Here is a 12,196-nt window from a genome sequence, read left to right as displayed (position 1 = left end):
TGCCAAATCTGTCAGCTTTGTTTTACAAGAATTTGTGTAAACATTGGGTGGCATTCTCTACTAGTGTTACTCTATTGAAATCAATGGAGTTTTGCCAGCAGAAAACTTGGTACATTTCTTTTTCCATTTAGAACTGGGTGGGTTGATACTGCCTGGGTTTCTTGTTGAGTTACGGATTCTAGTAAACTCATATTCTCAAAGGAAAGCTCGTCCATGATCATCAAGTTTGTTTGGTGCGGAGGGGGAATGTTGGAAACCATGCCAAATAGCTAATTTCATAAGATTTTAACAATAAAAAAAAAACCCCATAAATTGGTCCCGAAACTAGGGCCAAATTCTCTTGAATGGCTAAAGAACATTTCAGAGAATCTGCTTTGGTTTCGAATGAAACATAAAACCAAGCAAGTTTTCACATAGCTCTAACCGTCACTCAGAAACCTGAACTCAGTGTTTTTTTGTTTTTGTTTTTGTTTTAATTCTGAGGTTTGAAAAGTGCTATTTAACATTTTAAGATATACATGCAGATTTGTGGTTCCCAATTGCTTCCAGGACCTAAATCAGAAAAAAAAAATTCTATGAAATAAAGCTTTTTTTTCCAGTATTTCCGATTCAGCTGAAACCAGAGAGGAAAGGAAATCCAACTGAAAAGCATGTTATTGTGAGACTTTTTGCCTGATATCAAAATGTGGTTGGTCTGGAGAGCTCCAGATGTTTTGCTTCAGCCAATCTGATCCTCGTTTGTCCATAATTTTTATAAAATCACTTCCCACTTTGTATTTGTATTTTAGTCCAAATTGAGTTGGGTCTGATACTGGAGTCAACATTTCTGGGGAAATGGAAATTCACTAGCAGAGTTATGTGAAAAGAAAGCAGTTTCATTTTATAAGGTTTTATGTGAATATTTTGTTCATTTTTAATCCATGTAACTTCACCCATATTTCACTTTGAGTTGTGCATTCAAACAAATCAAATATCTGAGTGAAACTCGCTTGTAACAAAATGATGGGGGTCTAAATGAGCTGCTTCCACTCAAGAAAGAAATCTTAGGGATAAAAAAACCTGTGGCTGGCCTGGGTTAGCTGACTCAGACTTGCAAGGCTCAGGCTGTGAGGCTGAAAAACTACTGTGTAGACATTTGGGCTCAGACTGGAACCCAAGTTTTGGGACCCTGTGAGGGTGAAGAGTCCCAGAGCTTGGGCTCTAGCCCGAGCCAGAATGTCTACACAGCAATTTTTAGCCCCACAGCCCAAGCCCTATGAGCCTGAGTCAGCTGACCACTGCAGGCCTTTTATTTCCATGTAGACATACCATTAGAGTCATCGTGGATAATCCTCTGAAAACATCCACTCAGTGTGGCAGCAGTCAAAAAAGTTAACAATGTTGGGAAACATTAGGAAAGGGATTAATAGTAAGACAGAAAATATCCTAATGTTGCTATATAAATCCATGGTATTACCACACCTTGAATACTGCATGCCGTTCTGGTGACCCCATCTAAAAAAAAAGATATATTTGAATTGGAAAAGGTGCACAGAAGGTCAACAAAAATTATTGGGGTGTGGAACAGCTTCCATATGAGGAGAGATTAAAAAGTCTGGGACTGTTCAGTTTAGAAAAGAGACAACTGGGGGGTGGGGGGGCGGGATTTGATGGTCTATAAAACCATGAATAGGGAACTTTTATTTATCCCTCCATGTAACACAAGAACTAGGGGTCATCCAATAAAATTTATAGCCAGCAGGTTTCAAGCAAACAAAAGGAAGTACTTGTTCACACAATGTGCTGTCAACCCTTGGAACTCATTGCCAGGGGATGTTATGAAGGCCAATAGTATAACTCGGTTCAATAAAGAATTAGATAAGTATCCTATAAGAGGATAGGTCCGTAAATCAATAAACTATAGAGAGGCCTGAGACAGGACTTCAAATTGTTATCACTTCCTGAATTGCTGAGGGGAATAATGTGTTGCATTTAAAATCTGTGGGTCTAAAATTATCCTTGTTGTTTTTGTTTCAAGGTCAGATTCATTAGTAAGAAAAGTCAATTTTCTAAATTGGGTATAGGTGTGGATCAAGATGGTGGAAAGCTTGGAAGAGTAACAGATCTTGCAACATTTTAACCAGTTAGAGCCCAAAAATCTCTCATAAACAGCTTGCTAGCTTTTCAGCACTGTTCAGTCTGTCCGCAACGTAGGTCAGCCTCTGACCCAAACTCCATACTCTAGCTTGGATGTGAACATTATTTCTACTATAAACTTGCCCAGATTTGCTTTATGAGATTATGCAACAGTTATGGTACAGGACGGAGACCCTGAAGATCTTGTTCCAATTTCTGGTTCTGTCATAAGACTTGCAAATTTCCTATGTGACCTTGGGCAAGTAATTTAATCTCTCAGTGCCTACGTTCCCCATTGGTACAAGGGGAGAAATTCTTGCCAATATTACAAGGGTTTTGTGAAAAAGTATTACTTCATGTTTTTAGGTGCTTTTATACAACAGTAGTGGAAGTGATATAAGTACCTAGCTAATGAAAAACCTTAATAGGCCAGAATCTCATTCCGAATAGAGATGAAAAGTCAAAATTTCAAATAGCTGAAAGCTGAAAATCTGGAAGAAATTGTTTGGGTCCGTCAAAATACTTTGTTTAGATTTTGACCATTTAAAATTTTTTTTTTACTACAATTAGCTCAAATTTCTAAATGAAAAGTCATCTCAAACAGCAGAACTGTAATTTTTAGTTTTGAAATGTTGCAACGTTTCACCAATTTTGAAACTTGTTTTCAAAAATTTTCTAAACTAAAAATTCATTGGAACCGATCTTTCCCCACAAAGTTCTGGTTTTGATGAATTGGCATTTTCTGACTAAAAATTCAAGACCCATTCTTGCTGCTACCCAGTTGCCCACTCCTGGGAGCAACTTTGTATGAGGGCAGGCACACGTAGGGAATAGGAAAAACCATGGCTCTTCCACATACCTACAGGCCCCAGAGTGGGCTAGTGGTGTGGAAGTGAGCATACTTACAGGCCAGTCAGCCTCACCTCAGTCCTTGGAAAAATCATGTAGCAGGTCCTAAAAGAATCAATTCTGAAGCACTTAGAGGAAAGGAAAGTGATCAGGAACAGTCAGCATGGATTCACCAAGGGCAAGTCATGCCTGACTAACTGGCTCTTCATAGAAGCCTAATTGGCTTCTATGAAGAGATAACTGGGTCTGTGGATGAGGGGAAAGCAGTGGATGTGTTGTTCCTTGAATTTAGCAAAGCTTTTGATATAGTCTCCCACAGTATTCTTGCCAGCAAGTTAAAGAAGTGTGGGCTGGATGAATGGATAGAAAGCTGGCTAGATCGTTAGGCTCAACGGGTAGTGATCAACGGCTCCATGTCTATTTGGCAGCTGGTTTCAAGTGGAGTGCCCTAAGGGTCGGTCCTGGGGCCGGTTTCATTCAATATCTTCATTAATGATCTGGAGGATGGCGTGGACTGCACTCTCAGCAAGTTTGCTGATGACACTAAACTGGGAGGAGTGGTAGATACGCTGGAGGGTAGGGATACGATACAGAGGGACCTAGACACATTAGAGGATTGGGCCAAAAGAAACCTGATGAGGTTCAACAAGGACAAGTGCAGAGTCCTGCACTTAGGATGGAAGAATCCCATTCACAGTTACAGACTAGGGACCTAATGGCTAGGAAGCAGTTCTGCAGAAAAGGACCTAGGGGTTACAGTGGACAAGCTGGAGATGAGTCGACAGTGTGCCCTCATTGCCAAGAAGGCTAATGGCATTTTGGGCAGTATAAGTAGGGGCATTGCCAGCAGATCGAGGGATGTGATCATTCCCCTCTATTCGACATTGGTGAGGCCTCATCTGGAGTACTGTGTCCAGTTTTGGGCCCCACACTACAAGAAGGATGTGGAAAAATTGGAAAGAGTCCAGCAGAGGGCAACAAAAATGATTAGGGGCCTGGAGCACATGACCTATGAGGAGAGGCTGAGGGAACTGGGATTGTTTAGTCTGCAGAAGAGAAGAATGAAGGGGGATTTGATAGCTGCTTTCAACTACCTGAAAGGGTGTTCCAAAGAGGATGGATCTAGACTGTTCTCAGTGGTACCTGATGACAGAACAAGGAGTAATGGTCTCAAGTTGCAGTGGGGGAGGCTTAGGTTGGATATTAGGAAAACCTTTTTCACTAGGAGGGTGGCGAAGCCCTGGAATGGGTTACCTAGGGAGGTGGTGGAATCTCCTGCCTTAGAGGTTCCTTCCTGGCTGGTATGATTTAGTTTGAAATTGGACCTGCTTTGAGCAGGGGGTTGGACTAGATGACCTCCTGAGGTCCCTTCCAACCCTGATATTCTATGATAAGCTGCTGCTGCAAATTATTCTCCACTAGTACAATTGGGGCAGCATAATGGATTGCTTCTTAAAGATGTAATGAAGAACTAAATGTGAAGGTCAGCCACTTGTATCTTTCACTGTTGCCAGTATGGAAATATGCCACTCAAAGTTCTTTTTTTATGTCTAGCATCTCTTATATTCCTTGCTAACATTTCAAACTACCTGATACATTTTAAACTTTAACAGCAAGCGTACAGGATCACCACTTCCCCTCAGGATGCCCCAGTAAATGAGCTTTTCTGATTTCAGTTGATTTCCCCCCCACCCCTTCAAATAACTATAAAAGCAACAGGTCAGGTAGAATATTTCACATCTTTTATAAATACATTATCTTTTATGCAAACAGCTCTGGAACAAATTTGTTCTTTATGCTTTCAATAGCTCCTTATCTATTAAAATCTTCAGCTTGTATATCTGAATTACATGAGTCAGAGAAGTACAGTGCCAGCTATTTCTAATAACCTTCTCAATTCTTAGCAAGTTGATTACTTCTTGGCCCTGAATTCTAGTGAAACTTAAGTACACCAAGGCACTTGTTATATACAAATTCTAAATGTTTCTATTTAAAAACTTCTTCACTACTTTAAAAAATGAGGTGCAATAATGATAAACAACTTGAATGTGGAATGAATTAGCAACACCTAGCTTTAGAGCAGTACATAAATCTTCACATTTCTATCTCTCCTCTTTTATTGGGAAAGCTAATTGATGCTCAAGTGTGTCATCTGAATCATACAAGCAAGATAAATATTTATAAGTGGGAAATTGTGTAATCGTTGAGAAATCCAGCATAGCACTTGCAGACATTTTTCTAAAAACTGACTACTGCTCTTGAATTACGCACAAAATACACCTCAGTACACACGCAGCTGCCATTAGCATTAAAGGGGGTTAATAAAATGCAACTATTTTACAGAATATCTACAGAATATTTTTTGCAGTTTTTGTCTTATTCTGATGGACATGTGAAACTGGTGTTAAAAACTGAGTAATATTTGTTTATTTTTGACCAAAAAGGAAATAAAAGTCTAAGGTTGTGTAAGCTGATTTCTAAAATCATACTTACTAGCCAGATAACACTAAAAAGCACTTTTCATTTAGTATTGCACAACATACTCAAGTCACTATATAAAAGATACCTACACTTATTGAACCATATGCTTCTCTTAGTTCTCAGTATGGGTTACACAAGGGGAGAATTTGGCACATTTTAAAATTAACACAATCTGGATTTTTTTAAAATGGCACATTAAAAAGCTAGCATACTGTCAGTCAGAGTTAGTTTCATCTCTCAATTTATCTGGGATTTTTCTAATACAACCGTCACTGTAGTGTTTAGGCACCATTGGAAAATAGCATTTCAACGCAAGAAAATATATTAAACTATCATCCAGAAATATTAATTACCAATTGGAAAATTATGTAGCTCAACCGTAACGTAATGCCATGGTTCATTACCTGCATATACTCTCTCCTCGTAGTGCCAGTGGTTACATGCAGATATTCCAAATGACTTCATAAACACAGGCGCACCCACTGTTAAGCAGTGATTAATTCCTGCAAGACCACGTGATGCCCTGTAATTCTTTAATGGTGCCAAAGTGATATATGGCATGAGTATATACTTTGGCTAGCTCAGCAAAATGACCATGGGAAGTATCAGGGACATCTCTCCTTGGAGCACTCTATCGGGATTTAAATCACCTTGGAAAAAGAACTACAGCCAAGGTATTTGCACATGCAGCAGCTTGGGGGGTGGGGGGGGGAAGAGCAGTTCTTAAAGATACATTTAGTCTTTTTTATGTTACTGAGTTTTTTGTGCAAAGGAAAATGGAATGCATGCCCTTTCACAGAGGGACTTGCACAGCACCAAAGGCAGTGTTTTTTTCCTCTCTTTTCTGTGCAGGGTTTACATTGTCTTTTATGTTTTCCTTGATACTTTATTCATCATAAAATGAGCTCCTTCACCGCAGACAAACCAATAGCCAGTTCCATCAAGAGCAACATGTGAAATGAATGCATTTGGAAAACCAAGTATGTTACTATAGCAATTGAAACTATTCAGTGATGCGCTCCAGATTTAAATGAGTTAGTCAAAATGGCACTGTGATGTCAGCTGGAATGTTCTGGCTAAAATATATGGTCTTGATAATTGTCATAAGCATGATGATGAATGGATTGGATAGGTTCTATGTTTCCCCATTGCAGCAAATCCTAATCCCTTTGAGCCAGATTCTACCACCCCGATTCACTCCGAGTAGCACTTTACTCCAACATGAGTCCCACTGAAATCAATGGGCGGCCTCTTGGAATAAGGTACTGCTCAGCACAAGTAAGGGTGCCAGTCTCTGCGCCCCAGCTAGTAGTCCTGATGAAATCAATGGAATTACTTGCATGGTAACATATTACCCAGCTGGAAAATGGTAGTAGAATTAGGCCATATCGAGCACTTCAATGTCTTTTCTGCCACCCTTAAGGAAGTTGAATGGTACTTTAATTTGCAGGTTATGCCCACAAAATCAGTGGAACCACCTGAAGAGTAAGATGCTGCTCAAAGTGACTGAGGACGGCAGATTCAGCCCCATATACTGTTAATTCTTCAGGATAAGGCTATATTTTTATTGTTATATAAATTTCAGTGCACGCCAATACAAATATGATATACAATACAAGAATCAAATATTACTAACAACAAGTGTTTGGGCTATGATGGGAAGTTTCACACAGACCTGGGAGGAAGGATTCCTCTTCATATGATTTTATATATAACATATTAAGTAAATTTAATGCTTGTGAAATTAAAGAATCAATAGTACTGGCTAGAGTATGACAAAATGCAGACCGGTAAACATGAAGCCCCAAAAAGAGCTGGTGAAAGATGGCCTCTCCACAATCCTCCTTGAATGTATTTCAAGCCTTCAATGTCTCTGAGCCTGCTACACAGAAAAGTTCTCTACAAGCGTGGCCTGGAAAGCTGTGCCTTTGCACCTCAATCCTAATGTATTGGAATAGCTTTGTTATTGTATTCAAGTGCTTGTCTTGACGGAGACACAGAAGCATGCCAGACCGTGTGTTGATTTGTGATGTGGACAAATAGGGTAGGAAGGAAAACTCCAACTTCATTTTGTGGCTTAAGCTGGTCAAATTTATTTATAGCTCAAGAGGTAAAAGGCTACTTACACTGCATTAACCCAGTGAGCTGCTTTCTGTATCTTTGGTATTGGAAGATTATTTTGCTAGCTATAATACAATTTCTGATGTTGAAATGTATGTAATTTTCTTTTTATTCTTAAGAAAATGATAATTTTCAGCTCTTGTAGTCAAGGTCTGTAAGGTTTTTAAACGTGGATGATTGTATTAGGCAAAATTGAACCTTTCATGATTGTTTAAAGAATATGTCAGTTGTCTTGATTTTATTTTTTAAATTACTCTCCAGATTTGTCTTTGTTTGTAGAAGCTCATAGTGTTAGGGGTGTAATACCAAGAAAGATAATGTGTAAGTGGAAACCCGAATAGGCAAAATGTGTCTTTTTGTTAAAAGGTTCTACCACATAGGAGTTTATGCAGCCTTTTGTGTTTGGGGCACAGGTTCAATCCAGGCACGTCACAAGTGAGAATGAATTTGATGCTGTCCACCTAACTCCTACTGGGTGTCCACAAAACAACCACAGAGCTTGTATGACTGGTGGTTTCAGATCAAGGGAAACTCAGAAGAGGAATAAAAGTTCAGGACTGATGTGCACTGGCAGTAGCTTTCAAACTGCCCTGCCTACATTTTGCCTGTCCTGAGCCAGTGCACTCAAATCCAAACTCCAATGAACACAAAAGTTAGAAAACTAACTCCCATCTACAGTGACCTCTTGACAGCCAAATTATTGAAGGGCACAGACCTTGGACCCATGGCAAACAGACATTGGTTGGTCAGTAGACACCCGTTTTAGAAAGACTACAGGTGGCTGTGCTGATTCACGTGGAAAGGAAAGTGTTCCTGATCTTTGTGCCTGACTCAGCAATCATCTTAATTCCTCATTCATGGCTGCACTCTGAACTGTATTATCATATAACCAGTGATGGTTAAGATGGCTCAGTGGTCCATCTCACAAATAAATTTTAAAATGAACTGGCCAGATTGAGTATAGGGCAGTGAATGGAGCAAAGGTAGGGACTAGCTATTGCAGGGTTTCCTGACATCGGCGGTATTTCCACCTCAAAATCTTCCTTTATGTCTTAGTTCCTTTCATGGTCTTCCGTAGCTAATTGACTATCAGTTCCTATGAGGTTAGCCAGGGAGCACTGTCTAGTTTGTGCAAGCCATTTGATTCTAGCTACTCATCGCTTTTAGGTGAGGAAGGATGGTATTAGGCTTATACAGCTATCATCAGCTGATGTCAGCTGGGGAAGAGTCCTCTTCTGTAGGTGAGGATATTTTTTTTGGCAATCAATGGAACTACTTTCCAGTTTATTCTGTCTGTACCAGCATCTAATTTTCTGCCTACCCATCAGTCTGTTTTTCTCAAGTATCAGTCAATCACCATGCTATCTAGTTGTGGTAGCTAAAGGTTGATGTATACTGTATGGCGAGTTCACACTGCAAAGAGACCAAAGGTGAAGTCAATGGGAGTAATGTTTAATACACTGTTCCAGAGCAGCCAAATATTGCAATTGTCTTCCTCTGAAGTAATGGGATTGCTCACTGCAGTAGGGGGGCCCTGGAGGCCCATGAAGTTCTTTTGGGCCAGCAGTCTGACAGGCTATTTCATAGGCTACGTCTTCACTACCCGCCGTATCGGTGGGTAGCAATCGATTTCTCAGGGATCGATATATCGCGTCTCATCTAGATGCGATATATCGATCCCCGAATGAGCTCCTGTCGACTCCGGAACTCCACCAACCCGAACGGCGGTAGTGGAGTCGACATGGGGAGCCGCGGACGTCGATCCCGCGCCGTGAGGACGGTAGGTAATTCGATCTAAGATACTTCGACTTCAGCTACGTTATTCACGTAGCTGGAGTTGCGTATCTTAGATTGATTTCCCCCTGTAGTGTAGACCAGCCCTTACTCATTTGAATCCCTGACAGCCTCAAACATTTCTGTTTGGCTTGGTTGTAGGGTAACTGGTTCAGGTAACCTCCTTTCTTTTCCCAGAGAAGTCATGGCCCTGCAAATTTTTTTTTCTCCTTTGTTACAGCTGACCAAACGTCAGGCTAACTTGTGGAATATTTGTGCAGTCTACAGTTGTGGAAATCATTCCCATAGATGGGGTGCTTTTGTGTTAATTGGATGGAATAGCATTACAGGGTACTCACCAGGGTGCTTTCCTTTTCTAAATATATTTTTGCATTCTTTTGTAGTTCTTATGGGTTTTTTATCCTTTTGTGGTCTGAATAGATTAAAAAATAAAAAGAATGCTAAACAAAATTCACCTAAATTAAAAAAAAATGCAAAAAACCCCCTTTCTATTACTAATCGTGTCAATCATAGAGACTTTTGAGAAGCACATAGAATTATTTTCTTTTGAATTGTTCTGCATGATGCAAACAGTATGAATTTCTGCAATTTTACTTTTATCTTGCCTTGAATGATGAGCTGACATTATGAAAGAGTTAGAAAAATAACATTAGCTATTTGATGACTCATAGTCATGCCACAATTTTATTTATTGATTTATTCATTTAATTAAAAGCAATTTCAGGGCCTGATCCTGAAGTATGCTGAGTTCTTGCAACTCCCATTGAAGTTAGTTCTTGGTGAAGGGAGAAAAGACAAGAGTAGGGCTGTGTGAAATTCAGAGTCTGTCTACACTAGGCAAATGCACAAGAGTTACAAGAGTAAATAGTGCAGGCAAGTATTGATTGTGCCATGGTGCTGTTAAACAGTTCAGTATTTCCATGCTGCATACCTGGAATTAAATCCTGGTGCCAGTGAAGTCGGTGGGAATTTTGCCATTGATTTCAATGGGGCTAGGATTTCACTCTTGCTTCACCAATGTCACATTGAACTCCCAATGCTCCTAGTCTACTGCTCCCATCAGCACTTCTTGGGGCAGGTTTTTTAAAAAGAAAGTATTATATTTTGCAGGTGCATAAGAATAACAAATAGTTGTATTTTTATTATGCATTTGTATAAAAATATATATAAACAAGTATTCCTTTAAATCGTATGTAATGGAATTGTCTGTAGGGTGAGTGACAAAAGATGGTTAATTTGCACCTATACATTCATTTTTGGTTTCTAACATAAATTACAATGGTTTATTCTAATGATTGTTTCCAGTCACTGGTTGGGTCCTGTCCATGCATCTGTGCATGTGGCCTGAGGACTCTCATGCTACTGTAGGCTCAGTGGTGAAAGGTGGGCAGAATATTCTTGTTCACTTTCTGTCTGGCTGTTTCTTGGGCTGGAGGCTTAGTATTTATAATGACAAGCATTGCCACTCATCATTGTTTGGTGTGGTTCTGTTGAAAAGTTTTAAGTTTTGTTCTTTTACCTGTTGTGGGTTTGATCCTGTCCAGCTGATTTCAAAGGACCTTGGCTATATGTTGGCTGCAGCCTCACTCTATTTTTCACGTGGGTTATGATTCCTTTTCTTTCTTGTGTTTTCTCCACTTGGATCCAGAAGATGGACGTGCTCTGGACCAGGTTCAAAAGGGAACAGGTCTATGCCCATTAGGCCATCTACTCAAGCATAGGGCCATTGACTTTGCATTCAAATGTATATGCTTTTTTGTTTGTTTGTTTTACTAGCTGGCATGTCTCATGCAATCAGGCTGTTGATCTGTATTTACTAACAAAAGATTAAATGAGTTCTTCAGCTAATCACAAATCATCTTATTTGTAAGTGAACATTAAGCTTTGGTAGTTTTTACATGCAAGTTTTCCATAATACAAAAATTTCAGTGGCACTATACATTTAAAAAAACAACAACCCTATCTGTCTGTATTATCTGGTCTCTGAGTGCCTGAAGTACACAATAGATATGTTCTCTAAGCCAATTATAATGCAGGATGACAATAATAGTACAGTGAGCAACAGTTATTGCACTAACATCCATCAGATAAAATAATTATATTTGAAGTACATTGGTCATTTAGCATGAAAAAAAATGAAGTTGTGATAGAATATTGGCACAGGAACAATGTTCCCTGCTTTGAAAACAAACATTTCAGCTTTGCATCTGCATTTATGTAGCAGCAGGAAACTATTATCCCGCAACAACATTCTAGTCCATTGACATCACTTTATCACTTGGCTGCTTATCTATGATTCTTATTGTACTGAATATTACTTTTTATTAACCATGCTTCTAAAAAGTCTTACGTTGCTAAGGGCTTGCTTCCATTAAATTCAGTGGGATTAGGACTAGGCATTAAGTGACCTACATTAAACAGTCGTTATATGTCTTTTGTATAGCCCTCAGATACCACAGTGATTGACAAGAAACTAAACCCCAACAGTATATGCTGGTACATCAGAGGAGTGAAAATGACTGACTATAGTCAATCACACTAGAGGAATGTATATAGGACACTTGACTGGATAAAATTCTATTTTCGCTTTACACACAATAACATGGTTAGTATGATATCAATACTAGTTTATTAGTACTAGTTTTAATTTACTTGAGAAAGTTATTTGGAAAACTTTACAATCTCTTTAGCATAATCAGAGCTTGCTGCTGCTCACCACAAAATTCATGAAAACAGGGTTTTGATTATTGTTAACAATTAATGAGTGATTAGACTTTTCCTGTTATGCATACTTCCACCTTTTCATGTTCTCTGTATGTATAAATATCTCCTGTCT

The 12,196-nt window shown here is 39.3% G+C and overlaps 1 long non-coding RNA gene across 1 annotated transcript in view; it reads right to left on the bottom strand.

Moving 5' to 3' along the window:
- The window catches only part of LOC120408694, a 52,337-nt gene extending 46,379 nt beyond the window's left edge, over positions 1-5,958 (bottom strand). The window contains exon 1 of the long non-coding RNA XR_005600890.1: positions 5,850-5,958. This is a non-coding gene — a long non-coding RNA (uncharacterized LOC120408694). The remainder of the gene's footprint in view (positions 1-5,849) is intronic.
- Between the last annotated feature and the right edge of the window lie 6,238 nt (positions 5,959-12,196).

Source organism: Mauremys reevesii, linkage group 6 (assembly GCF_016161935.1).
Source record: "Mauremys reevesii isolate NIE-2019 linkage group 6, ASM1616193v1, whole genome shotgun sequence".
NCBI lineage: Eukaryota > Metazoa > Chordata > Testudines > Geoemydidae > Mauremys > Mauremys reevesii.
Note: the sequence above shows the minus strand (reverse complement) of the source record. Positions and strands in the feature narration are given on the sequence as shown.